This window comes from Sorex araneus, chromosome 3, assembly GCF_027595985.1.
Source record: "Sorex araneus isolate mSorAra2 chromosome 3, mSorAra2.pri, whole genome shotgun sequence".
Taxonomy (NCBI): Eukaryota; Metazoa; Chordata; class Mammalia; order Eulipotyphla; family Soricidae; genus Sorex; species Sorex araneus.
The window spans coordinates 108,954,545-108,979,469 of record NC_073304.1 but is presented as its reverse complement, the minus strand read 5'-3'; the positions used below and the strand labels follow the sequence as shown (position 1 = coordinate 108,979,469).

Sequence of the window (24,925 nt, the reverse complement as noted above, 5' to 3'; positions counted from 1 at the left end):
AATGGTCCCCAAATTAAAACAGAAAGAAAAGGTATATGCTCCCCAATGTTCATTGCAGCATTATTTAAGTAGATAGTTTACCAGTTTATGGAAGTACACTAAGTACTAAGTGTCCATAAGTGACTGAATGGATAAAGAAAATGTGACAAATATTATCTGTAAATACATATTACACATTACATAGTACACAACGGTCTGTTACTGTACCATAAAAATAATGAAATCTTTTTATTTGTTACAGCATGAGTGGAGTTTGAGGACATTGTGTTAAATGAAAGAAATCAGGCAAATACTGAATACATCTCACTTATATCAGGGTATCTAATGACAAAAATAAGCAATTTTTATATACAAAAACAGACTGGTATTTGTCAGAGAGAGTATTATGTGTGTGTGACAAAGTACAAATATCCACTTATAAAACAGTGTCATGATAATGTATAGCATGTTGACTATAGTTAATATTATTGTCATCTCTTTTGAAGTTGCTAAAATTGTGTACCTTCAAAGTTCTCATCACAAAATGTAATACCTGTGTGTTGATGTTAAATGGATTTCTTGTAATCATTTCAATATTGATACAAATGGTGAATGTATAACTGAAACTAACATTTACTATTTACTTGTATATAAGACTATACTTTCAGGGATCATTTCTATAGTATGTTACTAGAGAAGTTTCTCTGAATGTGTAGAGCACCCCTTCAAGCTCGAAGGCAGTGGTGGGATATAGTAAAAAAACTCAATGAAATGAATGCTTCACCAAGAATACTTTATCTGGCCAAACTCTCATTCAAACTCGAAGGAATTATACACTATTTTGCGGATAAACAACAACTCAGTAACTTCATAGACTCTAAACCAAACCTAAAAGGTCTAAAGGGGCTATTATAAGACAAGAAAAACCCCTACAAGCACAACAAACACTTACAGAAAGATGGCACAAAACCCTATGACAATAATCTCTCTCAATGTCAATGTTCTTAATTCACCAATTAAGAGACACAAACTGGAAAAATGGATTCAGAGACTGAACCCAACATTCTGCTGCCTGCAAGAAACACATCTGAGTAGCCAGTACTATTTATTTGTATAATTTTCAAAGGATGAGATATGTTGCTTGCTGCACTTGATGCAGATGAGCAGCTCGTCTGTGGAGAAAAGGTCTTGGGAGTGTCAGATGATCCAAAAGCTTCACATTTAGATGCAGTCATTCTATCTAGTGCTTTCTCATCCATAGCATGGGAAGATATCAGCCTGCCTTGTGCATGGATGAAAGAGAGAAGGATTGGGAGTGGTAGAGGGGGAGAGAGAGAGAGACCTGGTGTGAAATAAAGTGAAGATATTCAGTGCAAAAAATATTGGAAAAAGCTCTGGAGGTTTGACAACAATATGTCAGGGGTCACTCCTGAGTGTAGCCCTCTGAAACAAACCAAAATAAAACAAAACAAAATTAGCTACTTAGGGGTTTGGGGTTTGGTTGTTTATTTTTTTTATGGTTTGGTTTTGATTTGTGGGCCATAACCAATGGTGTGGGAAGAGATAAGACACTGAAATTTAGGAAATTGGCATTTGTGATATAAAATTAAATTGCATTTCACATCTTGAAATTTTTGGCTGCATATATAAGGGACAATAACAAATAAAGACAAAATTAAGCATAAAGAAATCTAGCCTGCAGTGGAATATTTTACCGGTATTTTTGAATGAGAAGACTGTTGATAGATATGAACAAAATGCGTTGCACACTTTAGGCAAAATTAAAAAGCCTAAAATAAATTGGAATTATACATTTTCAATAGTATTACAAATGGTTAATTCTTAGAAGAGAGAATAAGAAAACAACCTTGAGCATGAGCCAAGGAGAAGAAATGAAAGTGACTAATGTGTGAGCTGTTTGTGAAAATGCTTACCTTTGCTCTTCATCCTGAGAATACAAAGTTATGTTAGAGAATATATGTTTCATTTCTCAAGTACACAGATCTAAAGATAGTGATGCTGAGAGCAGTGAGGGCTCCTCAGACAGAAATGTCTGACTTTTCTGTGGCGGGGAGAATTGAGTCAGCCTTTTTTCATTGTGAATTGTTCACTGAGATCTTTCTATTACCTCCTTGCCAGGAACATATTCAAAAGCAGTTCTAAGACACATTAAAAACAGATACAAAATACATATACCCAGATTTAAAGTTATGAAATGTTTGAAAAAACATGAAGGACTAAATATGCTTAAAATAATGAAATTCTTATCATAATAAAACCTGGCATCGATCAGGACTGAGCTTGGGATGTACTGTGAGGACAGGCATCAAGAGAAATTTGTCAGTTTGTCAAAGCTTTGTATAAACGTGTTATCCTATAAAGAGTAGATACTACATTTCATTTAAAAGATTCTGCAGGGGGCCAGAATGATCGTAAAGTGGGTAGGGCATTTATCTTGCATGTAGCTGACCTGTGGTTCAATCCCTGGCATCAAGTATGATCCCCCAAGCACTGCCAGTAGTAATTCCTGAGTGCACACCCAGGAGTAACCCCTGAGCACTGTTGTGTGTGACCCCAAAACAAACAAACAAAAACCAAAAAATATTCTGAAAGTCTGTATTTCCCAGTTATAAATGGCATGTACCTATGAGAAACAGAGGAAAAAATAGAAACTTTTACATTTTTATCTTATACAAATTTACCCACTGTTTGAATTTATGAAAACAAACATTTTATGAAAGTCATTTTATGTTTTGTTTTGTTTTGTTTGTTTTTTGCTTTTTGGGTTGCACCTGGCGATGCACAGGGATTGCTCCTGGCTGTGCACTCAGGAACCACCCCTGGCAGTGCTCAGGGGACCATATGGGATGCTGGGATTCAAACCCGGGTCGGCCGCGTGCAAGGCAAACGCCCTACCCACTGTGCTATCACTCCAGCCCCTGAAAGTCATTTTAAAGCATGTTAAGTAAAAAAATCTATGAAACTAGCCTATGGAAATCTATGGAAATAGTTGGTTAATAAGGTCCTTTGTGTACATGCTGTTTTCTTGTTTCATTTTGGTTTTGTTTTTAGGTTACACCCAGTGATGCTCAAGACTTATATCTGGCAGTCCTCAGGGGACCATATGGGATGCTGGGGATTGAACCCAGGCTGACTGCTTACAAGGCAGGCAGCATACATGCTGTCCTAAATCTTTAGCCCTTCTGTATGTTTTTATAAGCTCTGAAGGGAAGTGGGAACCCTGAAGTCTCATATGTTGAATAAAATGTATGTGCACAAAGTCTGTGCTGCTCACGCGAGAAAGCAGGGTTTAAACTTTGAGACTTAACAATAAATTTGAGCTCTTGTACACAGAGGGAGAAAATACATGTGTGAGCAAGACAGGATAAAATACCCAATAAAATTTGCATTTTTTGTTTATAAACTTTTTGAATTTTCTCCTTATCAATTACTAGTGTTTGGATTGAATTATTAGTGTTTGGAGCACCAAATGAGGTTTGAAAGGCTTTATTTTGAGCTTTCTGGTTTGCATTCCCTGTGGCCTCTTCCTGTAACCTAGCACATAGTCCATGTCAGTTGATGTTTCTCTGACTTTCTTAACTTCCGCTGGGCCAGTCTCCTGCCTCTCAAACATGCTTCTCTGTGCTCCTGCTCAGGACCCCCAGGCTGAGGAAGCCCCCGCCCACTCGAGCATAGGCATGCTCTCACCAGGGCTGGCAGCTTTGACTTTAAATCCCAATTTGGTAGATATGCTTTATAAATAATTCATTCAACATATCTCAATAGCTACCATCTGCTTTATCTCAAGTTAGACATTAGAGATGAGATTAAAAGGCTGACAACCTTCACCATGCCCTCCAAGGGCCTGTCTGGTGGAGTTTTTTGCTATATGTCAGTTCAAGTCAGAAGACTGGGTGGTGGTGAGGGGAGGGAGCAAGGGCTATAGTGATATATAGAGAGAGGGAGAGGGAAAGTGGCAGGCAGGTTAAGATTGCAAGGAAGCAAATGGCATTGGGGGAAAAAACCCTGAGGACTGGCCCAGAATATGCACCCAGGATATACAGAAGTCAGTTCTTTCAAGCTCTTGCCCAGCACCTTTACCATCTTGCTTGCCTTAAGCAGAGGCTTGCCCATAACCCTAGTAAAACAATACAAAAAAAAAAAAAAAAGAATTTCCACCTTTCCCAGGCTTCCTACTCAAGAATACCCTAGACCTAGTTTTCCTACTCTCCCTTTCCTTTTTCTCAAAGTTTCTCCTGAATTTAGCCTTGTCATCTTTGGGTTTCTGCTTCAGGGGTTACTCAGGATCTGCACTCACGAGTTACTCCTGGTGGTGCTTGAGGGACCATATGGAATGCCAGGAATCAAACCCAGGTCTGCCATCTGCAAGGCAAATTCCCTACCACTGACTATCACTCTCACCCAAAGGGTCCTCTGCTTTCAACCTTGACTGAGAAAAGGAATGGGATATAATTGGAAAATGGGAAAAAGACCTCAGCCAGAATGAGGAATCGGGATGTCTTGGCAAACTCAATGAAGGCTCCAAATATGGAAGGGTTAGAGCCAAGAAGTAGGAAGAAAGAATCTTCCAGGCAAAGGGAATGGGTAGGGACAGAGTTCAGCAAGACCAGGGGATGGCAGGGTGTTTATGTTCTGATGTCTTCAGAACCCAGTACACACCAATGGCATTTGCTCTTCACAGGAACTAGGTGAGAACTGTAGAAGGTCAACTTAATTCAAAGACACTGTGACTCACTGTTCTCAATGTATGACTGACCCCAAACTTATTAGCATGCATTGCTCAATCTCTGCATATTGAGGGTTAGGGAGCAGTCACCTTGACCTAATAGTTCTTTCATTCAGGTGATGAGAGTGATTTGAACAGAAAGATCAGACCAGGGCATCTGTGTGCTAGCTGGTGCTTCTTTGAAGCTTCAGGAATTCTCCATGTGGACTTTGCCTTGGTGACACTGGACTTTCCCAGTTGGCAACAGGCTTCTGGTGACTTTGGGGTACTAAAACTTTTAAGCAGATGCTTGGGGCTCCTGTATGATTCTTGTAGTGAAAGATAAAAATAGCATGAACTCTTCTGACAGTCTCGGTAGTCACAGAAGGTGACATCTACCACACTTCATGTGAGCCATGGGCCTATCTAGGCACCAGGAGAAGGTCACAGACGCCCCTTCTCTCAGTGAGAGGACTATCAAAACTACCTTGTGGAAGATTTGTGACTGGGAAATATTGTTGAGTCCATCTTTGGAAAATATCTATTACACTGTAGCACAGTCGTCCTGTTGTTCATCGATTTGCTTGAGTGAGCACCAGTAACGTCTCCATTGTGACACTTGTTGTTACTGTTTTTGGCATATCAAATACACCATGGGGAGCTTGCCAGGCTCTGCCATGCGGGCAGGATACACTCAGTAGCTTGCCGGGCTCTTCGAGAGGGATGGAGGAATCAAACTTGGGTTGGCTGCATGCAAGGCAAACACCATACCCACTGTACTATCACTCCAGTCAATCTATTACAAATATTGAAAAAATATGTTCTATTTATAATAGGTCTTTAGAGCACAAATAAGTAAAAAGTGGGACTTTTTCTCATCAAAAATGTATCTAAGTCCATATTTTAATATATCGACTTCCATATCTCCTTAGATATCTTACATTGTCAATATAAATTGTTAGAATCTCAAATTCTTTCTCAAAAGTATATTTTAGAGTGTGGTGCTGTGTCAGTTCCACAGTAAGAAAGAGCATAGATTAAAAGCCCCAGAGTTGGTTATTATATGGGTGCATTTGTTATATTTTTGAATTGTACATTTTATAGTTTTCTTTTCCATTTAATCATTCTCCAGTATTATCACTGAAGAGAGAGAAGGGAAAGGCGAAGAAAAATGGGAAGTTTCATATTCTTTATCTAATAACTTTTCCAGATTTACACAGATATCAGTGACTGTGATTTGGACTTAACTTTTTTCCTTAATTTTAAAACCCTTTCTTGTTTATGCCTAAGACAGAAAGACCATCATGTAAATACATAAGTTAGAAGTGGCACAGCTACAAATGATAGAAAATAAGGGATCCAGGTGTTAGAAAGTAACCCTGGAAGCAGGGCGCTGACTCAGTAGCTGTGCAGGCAGGACTACAGTGATGGCTACAGCCTCCCCAAATTTGTGCCTCTAGCCCCAGATCACACCCTTGATATCACACCCCTGAGATCTAGGCTATGTAGGCGATAGTGCTGCTCAGAAGTCGTTTGCTCTGAACTTTCAGCTAACAGCCAGGTTTGTGGCCACACTTAGTCACAGGGAAGTCTGGGTGGTTTGAGGACTTAGCCTTGCTAGACTCCAGTGAAGGTAAATAAAGATGATGTCCTGCCTGCATCTGCAGTCAGTCAGTGAAGCTCAGGAGGTCATGGAACGTGTTGGGGGTGAGGGATGGAAAGGCTGTGTATGTTCCGAACTCAAAGCAACAATCAGTGAGCTGCCTGTGACTCTGAAATTGTGGTTTGTGTGTTGAAAGGAGAGCAGGCAGATAGCTAGGAGAAAGGTGAATCCCACAGAACTGCTCTGCTGGAGTGAGCAGGATTGAGCCCCTGCATCTCATCTCTTCATGGTCTGTAAGCTGCAGGTTCTGATGTATTGGGCCAGGGTCAGGATCTCTCCTCCCCAGCATAGGGCGAGCTGCTGCCACCTCACTCTGAGTGGTTGAGTCCAGGTGGGTCTCAGACTTGGCTGCAGGCTATATTGACCTGGGGATATTGGGAAAGTTGTTTAGACACAGATAAGGACAATAATACAAATTGTGTTGGGTCAATAATATTGAAAGAGCCAATGAATCCATTTTACTCACTGAAACAGCTTGTTAAAGCAGTGCTCCTTATACTTTAATGCTAAAGTTTAATAAAACACCTGGATGTGTAGACAACATTCTGTCCCAGTCAGTCTTGTGAGAGTCAGGAATCCTGCATCTTTAACAGTGTCTGATGCCAACAGTGCTGCTAGTCCTCAGGACAGACTTTGGCATCCAGGACCAAGATGGTAAGAGGGGGTATGGATAGGAGATGTGGGGGTGTTTGGAACCTAAAGAGAAGGAGCACACTTCTTGTCCCTAGTCTGGGCCAAGTAAGGGAATTAGTTCTTTTGCTGGCATTGAAAACGTGTGCTTGCTGACAACTTTCATATATGGTTTAGTCGCCTTAAGTAAACTTACATAACCTGGGATTGGTTCCAGGACATATAATATGCCTACAGAGTGTCTTATGTAATGTGTAGTAAAAGCAAGTTTGCATCTTTCCTTTCTTTAACTGTTCAAAGGCAAAGATGCTGGAGTTACAGTATTAAATATGTGGATTTGTTGGGGTGAGTATTATAAGGAGTGGGGGGAGCCCGACTTGCCAGGGACCTCTCACCATCTTCCATCCTGGAATCTCTTGGCCCTGGTTTCTCTCCTTCTCAGCTGAGGATCACTATTTTCTCAAAGACAGTGAGGTAACACTTTGCGAAGATTGTAGTACACTTACTGACATGCAGTGAGGCTAAATAAATATGTAGCACTGTAGTCCCATTCAATTTGCTTGAGTGGGCACCAGTAACGTCTCCATTGTGAGACTTGTTACTGTTTTTGGCATATCAAATATGTCACAAGTAGCTTGCCAGGCTCTGTCGTGCGGGGGTGGGATACTCTCTGTAGCTTGCTGGGCTCTCCAAGAGGGACGGAGCAATCGAACCTGGGTTGGCTGCGTGTAAGGCAGTGCCCTATCCTCTGTGCTAAAATGTGCACACATATGCATCTATGTATATATGCATGTGTGTAGCTAGTGTACTCATACTGATCTCCTTGCCCTTTCTTCTTCTGGAGTGAGGAGAATCCAATCCCCACTCCTTACTTTCTCCTTCTGAGGTGAGGTAGATTATTTTGCAAACTAAGTGGTAATGGCTCCCTTCAGCTTTTTTTCCAGGCCTTCTCTGACTGTGGCATTCTCACACCTTCCATCAGGAAGAGACAATCTCTGCTCTCCTGAAATCGGAATGGTCCATGTCTGGCATCACCCACATAAAGAGTGAGAATGACAGAGCACTGACTCTCAGCTCAATCTCACAGAGCCTTGTGCACTTGAATATCTGCTTTTGAATCTCGTCTATCAACTTTGAAGAAACCCCGGCTGGTGCCTCCTCAGCCTACAGTTCTCCTTATCCACTAATCATGTCAGTGGGGCATGGATTTAGCTCCCATGAAGCCTCAATGACTACAGGTTTTTGAGGAACCCCAGAATATAGATAGCCCCAGGTAAACCAAGAATCATACAGGCCAGTTCAAACTCATCTACAAACCCAGGTAGTTGGGAGCATAAAAAAACAGTTGCTTTTTTACCCTCTAGTTCTTAGAATAGTTGTTTCAGTAAGTTATAACTGATATGCATGACTGAAGATATATGAAGAATAATGTTGCATAAGCATATATAAATATAAGCATTTAGGTACAATAATGTTGCATATACATTTACATATAAATGTGACATATTTGTTTATCTGTATATATGCATGTATATTGAATATAATAAATATATACTCATTTATATCATTTACATATATATTTGTTTATATATAAATATATATTTATGCAAAAATACTATGCAGCTATATATATATATGCAGCATGTATGCTGCTACATTCAGCCCTGTGCCAAGCAGCCATTTCTTTTTCTTCATATATACAAAGTGTTTGAAATTGTGCCTTGTGTATAGTCTTTTTTCCTCATCAATGCTTGGTGTGCATTTGTGGCCTCATTAGAGCTCACACTGACTTGTGATGCACTGAGGTTAAGGCAGACCAGACAGACAAGTGTTAGAGTGAGGCGATGAGAAGTCACCTGCCTCTCCCGGGATCCAGGTCAGAATTCAGGGGTAAGCTGGAGAGGTCTTCTCTTCTGGGGCACAGAGAGCTCAAAGTCTCCTGTGACATAAGAAGACTTCCCTGCGCATACCATTGATTTCTTATTAGGAGGGTTGGGTTCCCATTTGTCAGCCTTTGCCAGAAGCTCCGCATGCAGCAGCCAGGCCAAGGGTGTCATATCGATGAGCTAAGTGGGACCAAGGCGTGAGTGTTTTGCAGAATCAGAGTTAAAAATGGAAGAGATCTCTTCTCAGTTAGAAATATCATTTCTGGACCTGATCCTGCTCTAAACACGAGGCCTGAGCTGGGCCACATGAAAGATCAAGAATCACTGCTGTGCTACAAATGAGGTATGGTTCCTTGGTCGGGATCTCCCTCTGCGAAATGTGAAATGCCTTTTCTCTCGGTTTCATTTCTCACTGTGACTCAGCCCTTTCACTGGTTGCACAGTCAAGGCGAAGCTGCCGGTGGAGATCAAGGTTCCTCCCAGTGCCCTGACCCGGAACAGCTCATCCAGCTGCTTTGGTGACAATATTTGGAAATTCCTTTCTCATCACCATTCCTCCATGTGCACACACAGAGTCACACACAAACATGTTCTCACCTATTCACACGGGATGTTCTCACATACGTCACTGTCACTGTCACTGTCATCCCGTTGCTCATCGATTTGCTCAAGCGGGCACCAGTAAAAAAAAAATGTCTCTCATTGTGACATTCGATTCATCTGCCCCTCTCGGAGAGCCCTGCAAGCTACTGAGAATATAGTGCCCGCATGTCAGAGCTTGGCAAGCTACCCGTGACGTATTGGATATGCCAAAAACAGTAACAATAAATCTCACATACATACTGATATAGATTTAGGTTCATTTATTTACACACATTCACATGAACATAAATACATACAGCCTCCCATGGGATGTACACATATTCACACACATAGATAACACCTATACACACAAAGAGCAGCAAATACAGATGCGGGCACAAACGGACACACATGGGCACATTATAAACACCACACAGGAAAATACACCAACACACCTTACCAGTGAACCCCAAGGAAGATGTTTTGACCCAACATATCTGAGCCCAGCAAGGTTCTGAGGCACCACAAGGTCTCCCCCTCTCGCGGACATGCCAGAGGTTCCCAGCTTACTTGACTTCTGCTCCCTTTTCAGAAAACAAAACCAAACACAAACATGCAATGCCTCTTTGAAGATCTAACTCGAGGGATCAGAAATAAAGTGCCCCTCAGCTATATCAGAGGCTACTACTGTCCCCCGGATAATTTTAGCACCCCCTTCCCTGAAGGTGGTATTGCCTGCTTTGGCAAAGATGGCCTCAATAGCAGAGTCCGTAACTGCACATGTCTGGGCTGCATTCACTGGCTTTTGCAGCATCTGGTGGACTGTGATCCAGGGACAACTCTGTGTCTGTGTAGCCTATGTAGCTGTGGGTATTGAAGGGAGAGTGGCTCCTGAGGGCTTCAGCCTCAAGGGATATTTAATAACTTCCTCAAGTAGCCCTTTCCCAGTGCATTCTGACTGTTGGAATATGAATATGGCTCTCAGGGAAGCGCCCAGTCCACCTGGGCCCAGAGATCAGAGCAGAGGAGCCTGGGAACACAGGTGCCAGGCAAGGCTCAGTCCTAAACTGTTATACCTTGATTCTTTTTTTTTCTACCCCTAGAGACTAGAATTGGTAGCCACAGTGGAGAACTTAGACCTTTGGTCCTTTGGGGGGTGACTTTGTTTCCAGGCCTGAATGAAGAACAATCATGTCATAATTCCCAGAGTACTTTATGTAAAGAATATATTTCTGGCTTCTTGGTTATATTTATAGAAGCTATTTCACTTAAAATAACAGTTATGTTTTGCCTATGAGCCTGCAAGGATGAAACTCACTTTAAGGAGAGGGAGAAATGCTGAGAGGAAGAGAAACTAAATTACAGTAGCTTGGGCGAGGGCTGGCTGGGGCTGAGGGGAGTGGTGGAGTGCTGTGGGGTCTCTGTGATGCTGTTCCTAGGGACTCTGTGATCTGCACAGGTCTGAGGCCTCGCTTATCATTTAGCATTAAGGAAGTTACTCAACCTCTCCATGTCTGTTTCCCTGTGGATAAGAAGGAGCCCAATTATCCCTCCAAGGTGTTGTCTTGAGAAAAGAGAATTCCACATCTCAGCATTATCAGGCACAACAGGGTCAGCACCTGACAACTGTTGCTAGTTGACTTAACACAGGTCAGCTCTGGGGCAGTGGATCTGGATGTAGGAAGCTGCTGTGGGTAAGGTGGTGAGAATTTCAGCTGTCAACTGTGTTGCAGACTCTGGAGAGCCTTGCTGGAGGACAAGTCAACAAATTGTGCCCAGCATTCTGGAAACTTGAAGGTTCTGAGTTGGAAGAGATCTAAGGAGAATGTAAATCACAGGGGTTGGTTTGACCCAATACTTTTTAGCCTGGCTAAGTTCTAAGACACCATGAAGCCACAGCCTTGCACAGCCTCATGGACCCAACTGTGGTAGTACCTGAGGGTTAGCCAGTGAGGTATGGTGTTGGGAAAGGCTGGTTGAATCAATGGTGCATCCAAGATTACAGAAAATATTTCAGAAAAGTCAAATGAACTCATTGAAAAGGCTCTGCAGATTTAGTTCTTAAGATTCCAACCAATTGGCCAGAGATAATGTGAGATCAGTTGCAATCAGCTTTGTGAATTCTGCTGTACATCTGGAGACTAGTGGAATGCTGAATAAAGCACCGTACGGTCTGTCCTGGGCAACTTGAGATCTACGCAAGTGAAGACAAACTATTTTCCAACAGCCTGGAGTCTGTGTAGAACAGATTATGTCAGAACAATGTAAACCTACTCCTGACAAGTTGACAGTTTGACTGACAGGTGTGGTGGATTAAAACAGTAGGACTCATGACTTCATGTTTTCTGACAGTTACATAGTATTCCATTGTGTATATGTACCAGAGTTTCTTTAATCAGTCATCTGTTTTGGGGCACTCTGTTTTTTTCCAGATTCTGGCTGTTGTAAACAGTGCTGCAATGAACATAGAAATGCAGATGCCATCTCTACTATACCTCTTTGCCTCTCCGGGATATATTCCCAGGAGTGGTATTGCTGGGTCAAATGGAAGCTCAATTTCTAATTTTTTGAGAATTGTCCATATTGTTTTCCATGGAAAGTATCATGTTGAGTGAAATGAGTCAGAAAGAAAGAGACAGATATAGAAAGATTGCACTCATATGTGGAATATAATATAACTGAGAAGTACAAGTTTGCAGTGATGCAATTTCTGGCAGATATTTCTCTGGACTTAGTTACTAAAATACTAAAATACAGAAACCAAAAACCGTGAGGCTGCTAGTGCGGTCACTCAACCTCATATCTCTTCATTCTCAGCAATGGAAAACAAATTATCAAATGCTTCCTTTTCAGCAGGTCCGACGTTAGGGGGGGAGAAACTCCAAACAATAATAGTTAGTTTTGTTGAAATATTGAATGTAATCAAAGTGAAAGTAAAGTGAAATTTATCAGTTACAAAGGTGGGGTGGGGGTCTAAGGGTGTGGGGGGCTAGGGGTGTAGGGGGGTGGGGTGGAGCTATACTGTGATTCTTGGTGGTGGAATATGTGCACTGGTGAAGGGATGGGTGTTCGAGCATTGTATAGCTGAGACTTAAACCTGAAAACTTCATAACTTTCCACATGGTGACTCAATAAAAAAAAAAAAAGCACACACACAAAAAAATAAAACAGTAGGACTCAGATGCCCCTGCCTGGACATTACTAGCTTCTGATTCTTACAGTGACTGGGCATTGCAGGACCATGTGCAGGGGGAGCAAAAGGCTCGCTGCTACACGAATGGGTTGCGTTCAGCAAGGCAGACCCAGCCATGGGCTCCTGAAGCTTGGGGGGACACTCCACATGTCTGTAGTGACACCTTTTGTCTAGAGTCACATGGATCCCTGACATTAGCATGTTAATATTCAGGAGTTAAGTTGCTTAATTTGCATATGGCCAACCAAGGTTCATCCCTGGTTGAGCATATGAGTCCCACATCCCTGAGTTCCACAGGACTGATCCCTGAGCACAAAGTAGGAGTCCATAAGCACTCTCAGATGTTGCCCCCTCCCAATAAAAGAGATTAAACAATGAAATAGGAAACTTTATTGTGCTAGCTAATGGCATGACTTGAACAGTGCTTGGAATATTTAAGGAATATTTGGAGTGTGGTTATATCAAAGAACTTCATATTTTATACACTGAGTCACAAGCCACTGAGTACCAAGCATGTGCCTGTGCTTTTTAGGAGCACAGCAAAAAACCAAGATGCTAGACTTTCCCTCAGGAAGCTGCTACTTTATTTCAGTGCTGGTAGATTTTGAAAGGAAATCCCAGAAGATGAAGATACAACAATCAGAGATGTTGCAGGAGAATGAAGGAAATAAAAGTAAGTCTAAATGGATACCACACTATGGTGTAGGATGTTATTTCTTCTGCCTGCATACTTGGCAGGAATGAGGCTCAGGTCTGCTCGGGATACCCAGGGAACGGTCCATGTGATCCAGCCCAGCTCCATCTGACTGTGGCTGTTGACTAGTTGCGCTCCAAACACTGAGCTTCTGGATGTCCCATAGAGTCAAGCCCTCTCTGCCAGTCCCTTTCAGTCTCATTTACCAGCCCCTGCCAGGCATTCCAGTGTGCAGGCAGACTGAGGCTCTGTCAGCAGCCCCCATCAAATGTGAAGGTGGTGGGGCAGGGAGACTGTCGGGAGGGTCAGCTCTGGATGTCTCTCTGTGCTTTGTTTTGAGCATGGCTGCTGAAACACGCGTATGTCCATCTTGCTTGGGAGACTTTGGCAAACCATCAAGTTCCAAAGAGAAATCAAAAGCAAAACCTCCCAGTCACCCTAACTGCAGTCTAAAGGTCCGAAAATGCCTTCTATTTTCTGCAGAGTTGGACCGAGTCAGGTTTTGTATGATCACCATTTCACACTATTGAGCTGAGAGAGTTTAATGAACTGTGGGGAGTCATGAAATATTAGACTGTCTTTATTTTCTGAAGGCTAAAGTTCCCTGAACCCTGTTCAGCTCGCTTCTCCACGTCCCCACTAGCTTCCCTCCCCTTTCCATCCCAGTAACCTCCTCTTCCCCTGTGGCTGAAACTGCCAGTGGCAAGTTAGATCCTCTGAACAGACAAAAAATGCTCAGTGGCAGGCATAACAGGCATTGCTTCTGGGGGATGGCTTCATGTGGCCTGAAACATAGAATAGTCCCTCCATGCTCACTCATTAATAATAGAGAAATCTGTTACATAAGTTAGGCATTGTTTAACCAAAGTTTATCAGGCTATTGAGATGTCTCCATAAAAATTAGGGAAAGAAATTTTAAGTATTTTTGCAAAAATCATTACTTTTTCATTGTTCTCAAGGTCAGTTTTGGGGAAGAATGAACTAGATTAGGAAATGAAAAACACACTCTATCATTCTTTGCCCTGAGAATTAACATAATTTCAGAATTATAATCTAGATCTCACAAAAGGTTAAAGTAACTCATTTTTGTAGTTTGGGGTTTCCTTTCTCTGGCATGAAACTCACACAAAAATTCACCACTATTATAAAATTTAGTTGCTAATTTAAGTGGATTTGTTTTAATTGGATTTCCCCTCCAATATCAAGTGCTCATTAGAAATGATAAGCTATCATATTAAAAATAAGTACCTCATGACTTTCAGATTATCTCTTCTCAGAGTCTCACAAAAGGAAGTATTTTTATTAGGATGCAATTTTCTTGGATGCTTCTACTTATGAGAGACTAAATTCACTCTTAATCCAGGTGGTGTACTGAATTTAAACACTCAAGCCGAGTCATTGAACAAGGGATGTCCATTGGAGCTTGAATAACACTCCTAAACTATACCAGTTAAGTCAGACCTCATTCATGACTGCATGATCTGGTGTGCCTGTTCTCCTGTCACTCTGCCTAGTTCCTTTATGCCTGTTTATGACTGATCTAAATAAAAAACTGTGAACGCTCAAGCTTCAATCACATGCTCAGGTAGGAGCAAATCTTTGAAACAGCCTCTAGAGGAGTATGAATTAGAGCTTTCAAGAAATGCTTAGTATTTTTCTCTTGAGAAATAGTTGAGTATTATTTGTCAAGTTCTCTTCTGGGAGGATGCCATACCAGCCCAATGGATTACGTATAGTTCCAGCTGCCAAGGGGTACACATTTCCTACAGCATAGATATAGCAACAAATAGTTTTAGACTTTTAATGCTATACAACATAGATTCATGTGACAGTATGAGGAGAGTGGAAGAATATATGTGGTAGCCAAGAACAGCCCATTTAAAAATACAGTTTTACTGCTAAGAGACTAATGACAAATATGGCTCAGGCTGACCAGCTTGTGTGCAAAGGCTCTGGCACAAATGCAAATGCCCTGGTGGGGTGCGGGGCCAAACAGAACTCAAGCCAGTGTTTGTGAAGCAGGAGGAGTTATGCTATTGTGCAGTTTCTGTTGTTGGACCACCAAGTGGACAGGATATGAAGATAGGAGGTGGGCCTGGGGCAGCAGGTTGAGACAGAGCTAGATCCAGAGCTAAAGTCAGCCTGAGAGGTTTGGCTCTTTATTCTAAGTCCATCAGGGAACCCTTCCAGGCTGTCAGCCAAGGAGGGAGAGGATATGACTAACATATCTAAAGAAGTCTTCCTTTCCCTGGGAGGACTGAGTGTGGCATATGCAAAGGGAAACAGCTACACGTGAGGACATCTGTGCCAATCCAGGTGGGACATGGTTGTGAGGAAAGCAGGGTGCTGGTGGTTATGAGATCTTGTTAGGCTTCTGAGAATCATGACAGACACAGATGAAAGGGGTGGCTCTAACACAATGCTATTTTAAATCATGGCATGAGCCTGGTCATCTACCGAACTTGGATATAGATGATATGTTACTAAGTAGGTTTGTAGGGACTGTCTTTCAATGTCTTTAATACTCATTCTTGCTGGGCTAAGGAAGGGATCCTGGATAATAATGTAAAAGTATATATCACAGCACTAGGGAATAGTAATTTTTACTCCTTTCTGTAGCAAATATGTAGTAACTTTTTTCACGTGATAGCTTTTCCTTGTATGCTATATCAAAATACTCCCAGTAGAGTTGAAAGAAAAAACTTGTGTTTTAGATATTGAAAAATGTTTTATTCAGTAATATCTTTTTATTTATTTCTAATTCTTTTTAATCCTTCTATTTCTTTCACTACCCCCACCCAGTCTCTTTTAATTTCTTTAAAAACTTGATCCAGCTTTTTGTGGGCTTCTTGCAGAAAATATTTCTTCAAATAAAATTATCATTATAATTGCAAATTAAGGTTCAAGTACAGTGGTACAGTGTAATTTTTGATATCTCATTAGTAGCTTATTTTATGGAAGCACATAGTTTTTAGGAGTATCATTCTTTGATACTTTTATATTTGTCACATATATTTCATAGAATATTGTGACATATATTTAAGCATAGAAGTAATTGACACCCAGTCTTGTAGACAAGCAAATTTCTTCTTCTTCTTTTATTCAGTGTCATTGTTTTTAGTTGTGTATGTGGATCTCTAGATTTCAGAATAATTGTAACAGTCTGACTGCCCGAGCTTGCAAGGATGGGTGATGTCCCCTTTGAGTGCCAGGTTGCATGCACAAGGCACAATCCTCACTAGCAGTCAGTGGGGATAGACTTGTAAAAGTCACTTTCTAATGTTTTTGGACCACACCCAGTGGTGGTCAGGCCTTACTCTTATGTGAGTGATACTCAGGGATCACTCCGGGCTGTACTTGGAGGATCATATGTGATGCTGGGGAATGAACCAGCATTGACCACATGCAAGGGAGTGCCTTAACCTCTGTACTGTCTCTATAACTCTAATACAGGAACTTTGAATGAACACTTGAGTCTTTACTGTTAACAATAATGATGAGCTGGTGAGGAAAATCAGCAGCAGTGGCTAAAAAAATGAGCTTAACTAGAAGCCTAGCTAGAATTTCGAGATCATATGCTATGAATTGAAATGGGATGCATGGGTCTGGATGGAAGTCACAGAGTTAGTTCATGGTGTGAGTGGTCAAGGCTCTTTCATTCTCTCACTCAGTAGGACAAGGTTCAATTCAGAAGGGTGTGAAGGGGAGAATTTTAAGGTCACCAGTGCCCACCTCCACCACTCCAGGTAAAGCTTCAGTAAATGGCATCAGGCCATTTGGCTATGAACATGTAAGAACTGAGAGTGTTAACAATGTTGTAGCATAGCACACACTTATATTCTTAGAATATAAGTGAAATAACATCCCCAGTAAATGCATGCTGAAAGTAGGCTATGAACCAAAGATAGTAGGCTATGAAGACCATTAGTACCTGTTTCGCAAACCATAACACCCAGATGGAGAGAGAAAGAGGGAATGTGCCTGTCACAGAGTCAGAAGGTAAGGGGCAGGGGTGGCGGGATGGATACTGGAAACTTTGGTGGTGGAGAATGGGCACAGGTGGAGCGATGGATACTCGAACATTGTATGACTGAAACATATTCATGAAAGTTTGTAAGTCTGTAACTGTATCTCATGATAACTCATTAAAATAAAAATAAATAAATAAAAACATAAGAAAAAATAAATAAATAAATTAGCACACACACGCACACACACACAAAGTGAAATAGACCAGGTGGTAGTACAAATTCAAATCTACAGACTTGCAGAAAAGCTTACCTGCACATATAGCAACTCCTCATGTCTTGTGCAGGCAAGTTGCTTACTGATATGAGAGAGAGCAAGTCAGAGAAGCATTCCTGTAGCGTGGCACACTGCTGACTGGGTTTCATCTCCAGCACCCCAAATGATCCCCCAAGAACACCTGGAGTGATCTCTGAGTTCAAAGCCAATAGTAACTCCTGAGCACTGTTGGGTGTAGCCCCCAAACAACCAAAACAAAACAAAAAAGCATTCTTATAAAGCAAGGAGTGCCCACTTTTGTCACCAAAAATTTCTGTAGAACAAGGTGGAACTGTTTATGAATGGTTGACATAAATATAGTAAACTTGACTTGTGATTATCAGCCAACAGAGTGGGGATAATATGAATTGAAAGTGTGCTATTAATTTTAATGACTCTTTAGTTTTGGGGCCAAACCCTGTGGTGCTATGCACTCAGAACTCAGGAGATTCTGTGGGGTAGTGGGGATTGAACTCAAGTCATCATCCTGCAAGGCAAGCACCCTGCCTGCTGTACTATCTCTCCAGTTTTAGGAAAAGGGCATGTTTTTAATACAAAGAGCTGCATTTAGAAGCATCAGGATCATCCACAGGTCTCCACTCTCATCCCCTTTACTTTAGTCAGGTGGAAAGTAAAATAGTCAAAGGAATCAAGAAGAAAAATGAAGACGAACAAGTGTCCCATTCCCCAGCAGGAGGTGTGCCGGTATGTCTGAGCGATAGCTATAACTCTTGGCCTACCACTACTCTGCTTGCCCCAAGCACCACCAGAAAGAATATGGCTAAGAGTTGCCTGAGGGCACTTGGAGCCTCTGGGGATTGCCCCTACAAGAAAAAAGATGCCTAGTAGGAGCCTCAGCATTTCTTTTAAAAGATATAAATGTAACTGGGATATATTAATGCCACTGGGATACTTGTAATTGGGAGATATGCCAGAGAAGAGAAGGAAGAAAGGAGGAAGGGAGGAAGGCAGGCAGGCAGGACAGCTTCATAACACTGAAGGCAAAGGGATTGGACTCCTTTATCTCAAGTTCTGGTTTTGATGCTTTTGCCATGAATTTCCAAATACTGTCACTGTCATCCTGTTGCTCATCAATTTGCTTGAGCAGGCACCAGTAACATATCCATTTTGAGACTTGTTAATGTTTTTGGCATATTGAATACACCATGGGTAGCTTGCTAGGCTCTGCCGTGTGGGCGAGATACTTTTGGTAGCTTGCTGGGCTCTCTGAGAGGGGCAGAGGAATCGAACCCGGGTTGGCCACGTGTAAGGCAAACGCCTTGCTGCTGTGCTATTGCTCCAGCAAATTTCCAAATAACGGGATATTTGTGTATTCCACAGTCAGCTTTGAGAGTCTGATGTTTCTAGTTGTCAATGAAAGAGGAGCATTTTCTTCTTTTTACTTCTATATGGACTCTCATGCTATGCAACTTCCTATTATTTAAAAAATATAAAATCATAGGTTCTGTCTGCATTGAGTGCTCAGGCACTGTGCTGGAGACACGACTCTGTCTGGCTTCCAGTGCACTTAGTTAGAGTGTAGCTTTTAAAATGCTGATCATATCAGCCACGTCTCTCAGAACATCAGCTCTGCCCTGGGAGGAGCATGAGACATAATGTGGGATTTCTGCCCAGAAGCCTGCGCAGTGGGAGATTCATTTCCCACAAAACAAAACAAATTTCATTTAAGGTCTGAGTCTGACAGTAAGGCCTATGCTCAGGATCTCCAGGGGCCAAGGTCATGTTTTCTAATTAGAGATGCAAATTGGAAACGGAAGCAGGTGGCTTAACAAGTTTGCCATATGAATGTCAAGAAAAATTAAATAAATAAAGATTTCCTTAAGCTAGCAAGCATCCTCAGTAATTTGCATCTATTAGAAAAAGAAAACATAGGAATCTATCTGGATGATGTATTTGTACATTTTGTTTATGTATGTTACAAATTCTATGTCATATTTTATATAAGCACTATCAGCTTAGTTTTGACCATTCAATTTCTATTTTAATTTTTTGTTTTGGAGCCACACCTGGCAGTGTTAAAAGCTTACTCTTGGTTCTGTACTCAGGGATCACTCTTGGTGGGATTTGGGGGTTCAAGTAGGGTGTCAGAGACTGAACCCTTGTGGTCATATGCAAGGCAATGTGTCTGTGTCTCCAGCCCTTAGATTGGTTTTGAAATATGTAATTATATATATTATATTGGACTGAAGCAATAGCACAGCGGGTAGAGTGTTTGCCTTGCACTCGGCCGACCCGGGTTCGATTCCTCCATCCCTTTCGGAGAGCCCGGCAAGCTACTGAGAGTATCCCACCTGCATGGCAGAACTTGGCAAGCTACCCATGGCGTAATCGATATGCCAAAAACAGTAACAAGTCTCACAATGGAGACATTACTGGTACCTACTTGAGCAAATTGATGAACAGGATGACAGTGCTACAGTGCTATATATTATATTAACGATCTTAAAAATTGTGCTTCCACTGTGCTTGGTGTCTTGGTGAGTGTTAGCATCTCCCCTCCCCCAATTTCACATTATCTTCCTAATCTTTAGCATTGTGCTATTTGGAGATAGACTCTTTAGAAGGCAATTAGGGTTGGATGAGATTATGAGGGTAGAACATCATCATGATTAGAAGCATTGAGAAAGGGAGAGAGAGAGACAGAGAGAGAGACAGAGAGAGAGAGAGAGAGAGAGAGAGAGAGAGAGAGAGAGAGAGAGAGAGAGAGAGAGCTTTCCATGGGCTTGCAAGCGTCCAAGCAAAGGCCTTGCCAGAACACAGGAGGAAGCCTGTTGCAAGCAAGAAGCCCAGAAACTAAGTCAGGCAAACCCTTTCTTTTCACCTTCGGAATTACGAGGAAATAAATGCCTGTTGCTTTAATCACCCAGGGTTACTGTTTCTTAGGTCAAGCTGACAGGATCACTGTTGAAGCAGCAGCTAATGATGAATTTTCTCACCACTGTGATGGATTCCATTTCTCAGCCTTTAAGTTTATTTCAGGCCATAGTTATGCTATGCACAAAAAGGATCTGTTCATTTTCACAGCCAACTATATTCTTTTTTTTAAAAAAATTATTAATTCACTATGAGATATAGTTACCAGCTTTCATGTCTGAGTTACAATCACACAATGATCAAACACCCATCCCTCTACCAGTGCACATTCCCCACCACCAATATCCCTAGTATACCCCCACCTTCCCCAACTTCCCCCTGCCTCCATGGCAGACAATATTCCCCATACTCTCTCCCTACTTCTGGGCATTATGGTTTGCCATGCATATACTGAGAGTTTATCATGTTTGCTCTTTTATCTACTTTTTGTCACCCATCTCATCCAGATTGATTCCTCCAACCATCATTTTCTTAGTGATCCCTTCTCTATTCCAGCTGTCCTCTCAGCACCCACTTGTGAGGCAGGCTTCCAACTGTGGAGCAATCTTCCTAACCTTTCTATCTAATATCCTTGGGTGTCGGTCTTGAGTTATTTTATACTCTACAAATGAGTGCAGTCTTTCTATATCTGTCCCTCTCTTTCTGACTCATATCACATAGCATGATAATCTCCATGTCTATCCACTTATAGGCAAATTTCATGATTCTATCTCTCCTAACAGCTGCATAGTATTCCATTGTGTAGATGTACCAAAGTTTCTTTAACTAATCCTTTGTTCTTGGACACTTGGGTTGTTTCCAGATTTTGGCTATTGTGACCAGTGCTGCAATGAACATATAAGTACAGATATCATTTCTACTGTGCTTTTTTGCATCCTCAGGATATATTCCCAGAAGTGGTATTGTGGGGTCATATGGAAACTCAATTTCTAGTTTTTGAAGGACTGTTAATATTGTTTTCCAAAAAGGCTGGACCAGGTGGTATTCCCACTAACAGTGAAAGAGTGTCCCTTATTCCCCACATCCACACCAGCACTGGTTGCGTTTGTTCTTTTGAATGTGTGTCAGTATCCGTAGTGTCATGGGACTCTCCGTAGAGCAGATTGGAGACAGGAGCTCCAAGGCTGGCTTGGCTTGTTCAGACCCCAACTTTGCCACTTTTGAGCTATCTGTCTATTAGTTACTGATAAGTTTTATTTAAACCTCAGTTCCCATTCTGAAATAAGGATAGTAACATGTGACAGAGTGGCTGGGGCACACCGGACAATATCTGTGTATTAATATAGACTGTTGAATGATTATACTCATGGTGTCTCTCATGCAGATGTTTATGACTCAGAGAGTGTATCTTCAGTACACTCACTTCTGCAAGCCCCAAATTTTCACAGCTAACACTGATGACTTTCTGCCTAGGAGTTCTTGCCAACAATGGAAGACAACTCAGCTCCTACAAGGACAAGCTACCATGACCAAATAGTGGAGGCTCCAGAGGCAGCTCCAATAACGGACAGTGAGTTGGCATAGAAGTGCTGTAGTTCCCTAGTTCCTCAAGTTAAATAATTCTGAGTTAAGCAGTAGAAACTGGCTTAATAGAACACACTTTTTATGGTTCTCTCTATTTCCCACCTCATTTACCACCACCTGTCCAGTGTTTTCTGGAGCCGCCTCCCTAACTAAGTATTTAAACTCCAATCGTGCCTGTTAACATAAAATCACAAACATCAGCAGCAGGGACACAGAATCATAGCTCGATTGAAGTGCAAGGCCAGTGGGAGTATGCACCTCCTTCTAAATAAATTTTGCCCCAAGATAAATGGAGCAGTCACTGTGTCGGACTGGGAGGCAGTGTCCTCTACTAAGTGGCTTTGCTGGTGCATTGCTGATGCTCTGATTCATACTATGTTTAAGCCTTTTAGCATGAATCACATTCCAGGCATAGATAGACTTTCTCCAGTTCCTCACAAATGAAATCTTCTGTAAAGTCTAATGGGAAAGAACACGACTTTAAAAACAATCATTCATTTGTCTCCAACTACAATTTTAGTGACTCTTAAGAGCAAGCATTATTTCTAAGATATCTTATCTAAAACTTCTTAGGAACAAGCTGATTTTCCTTTTTAGATCAAATGGTTTTCCATCACAGTAAATTGAAATGTGACCTCTGGTAAAGAAGTTATGAAGCCCCTGGGAGTGTCCTCTGTCACTAAAGATAATAAATTGCAGAGGACTCTGAAATAAGATAAAACATCAAAACTATTATTTATAAATTGTCTTCAGATATACATTTCTGTTGTATCTGGAAATGACATTCAAAAGAGTTATATCTTTGTGTTTATTTGTATTTTTTGACTTTAAAATAAGGCTAGTTAAGTTGGTTTTTTTTGCATGTGAACATTGACAAAATTATGTGCAGTGTTCCTTTAAAAGTCATAGCATTATTCATATAATCCCCTTGCTTTCCAAGATTCAGGGATCCTTTATCCTCAGTGTGTGAGGGGATTTTTATCCCGGATTTATGGTAAAGGTTTTTGGAGCTCTGCTATCTTCAGTGGATGCTTCTAAGACTATAGGATCCTCTTTCTTTTTTCTCAGCTCTTTCTTCTTTTGAACTGTGCAGCAAGTTCCCTTCTATCTCCTGAATAATGGTTGCTTAGGATGGAACTCTACCTGAGGTAAAATAGATTGCTTATGCATGGTGTTTATCACCAGCATTTTGAAAAAACTCAGCAATATAAAAAGATTGGCTAACCAACTAAATACATGTGATGCTTGCAGGTTAAGAGGAAAATTTATAAACCACAAAAATATGGAATCAGGAGATCAGTGTCCTGATGTTGATATATATGTCAACATCAGGACACTGATCTCCTGATTATATATATATATATATATATACACTGATCTCCTGTGTGTATATATATATATATATATATATATATATATATATATATATACACACACACACACACACCACACATTTAATGTCCAGAACTGGCTGTAAGTATATCAGCAGCACTGAAAAGAGGGAGACACAGTCAGAAACATGACTCATAGTGTCCAAGTGTAAAAATAGACCATAAGAAGCTCATCTATTTCTGTTGCCGAGACAAGATAGAAAGTTCTCATTGAAACAACGCTGTACTGTAATGAACAGAATCTCCCCCAAATGCCACTGGGACTGCCTTCCACACCATGCCTTCCATTTCCCTTACCTTTACAGCTAGTCCATTACTCTTACCTATAAAACTAACTCATGAAATTCACTGTTACTTTCCATATTTAGGTGAAACCAAAGCTTCATACAAAGAGACTACTGGCTGGTTCCCTGACGTGCCTTCAGCCCTGAGAAAGGCAGAATAGCACAGTATAGGGCAGGTGTCTATATGTATTGAATGAATGATTTAAGCAATTTTATTTAAGCTTTGTTTCTTACAAAGTAAGATACAATTAAGAGTAGTTTAATGTTATCCAAATATTCTTGGAATGTCTCTATGATCTGTCTCTGTGCAACATAATTTGTGATATATCTCATCTAAGGATTAAATAAAGGTGAACATAAAAAGCCCACACATATGATATTTAAATTAATATATCGAAATAAAATAAGAGTGGGTCAAAATGAAGAAGTCTGTGCAAGCCAAATGGGATTATCCTAAAATTTCCCATAAATTGGTTAGTCTGGTTGAATATCTGTGGACCCAGTGGGATACTTGAGAGTTCAGTTCCTGAGTTTTACTTTTAATGCTATGGAGTAGAAAAGTATTTAAATTTCAGAGATTTCAGGATTTTTTTTTCAGTGAATCAAGATCTAAATGGGAAATCTGTACTTCATGAAAATTAGTTTTTACTTTAAAAAGTGAATAGAGGATAGAAAGTTTTCTTTGCTGTGGTTTGTGGGGAAGATGGATTAAGAAATTGGAATTATTAAGCAGGGATTGTCTTATGTTAGGACTTATAAGCTATGGAAAAGACTTTGGTCTGTACCCCAGGAATTTACTGGGGGAATTTACACTGGATTGTCTCAAGAGCAATGGAATTTCTGGCTCAAATTGTGATAACTGCATTGGAAACAGCAGTGGGAAGGATCAGTGTTGAAGTAGCCTGAGTAGCAGCTGACAATGTTTTTGACTGGAATGACTAGGGAAATAGACTGAAGAATCAGCAGGATTGTTAAAATTACACTTTGATGCATAGAAGTAGGTGATGGCTAAGCCAGTCTCTCTGGAGCTGCACAGGTGTTTAGGGGGACAGTGCACAGATCAGGGATCTACAGGGTTTGGAGAATCAACAGAATTTGGTGCATGTTCAATTTGATACTTTTAAGAGATGAAGATTCTGGTGGGTCTGCTGATCACTGGAACATGGATGATTATTGGCACTAGAGGCTTTAAGA

The 24,925-nt window shown here is 41.1% G+C and overlaps 1 protein-coding gene and 1 pseudogene across 4 annotated transcripts in view; both read left to right on the top strand.

The window, feature by feature from the left end:
- The window catches only part of SYNDIG1 (synapse differentiation inducing 1), a 203,333-nt gene that overhangs the window by 22,351 nt on the left and 156,057 nt on the right, over positions 1-24,925 (top strand). Inside the window, exon 2 of one of the 4 annotated variants that reach the window (XM_055131844.1) lies at positions 21,946-22,042. The exons of the other annotated variants lie outside the window; for them this stretch is intronic. The gene's annotated coding sequence lies outside the window, so the exon portion shown is untranslated. The remainder of the gene's footprint in view (positions 1-21,945; positions 22,043-24,925) is intronic. 4 annotated transcript variants of the gene reach the window in all.
- On the top strand, positions 632-729 carry LOC129403767 (small nucleolar RNA U3; annotated as a pseudogene).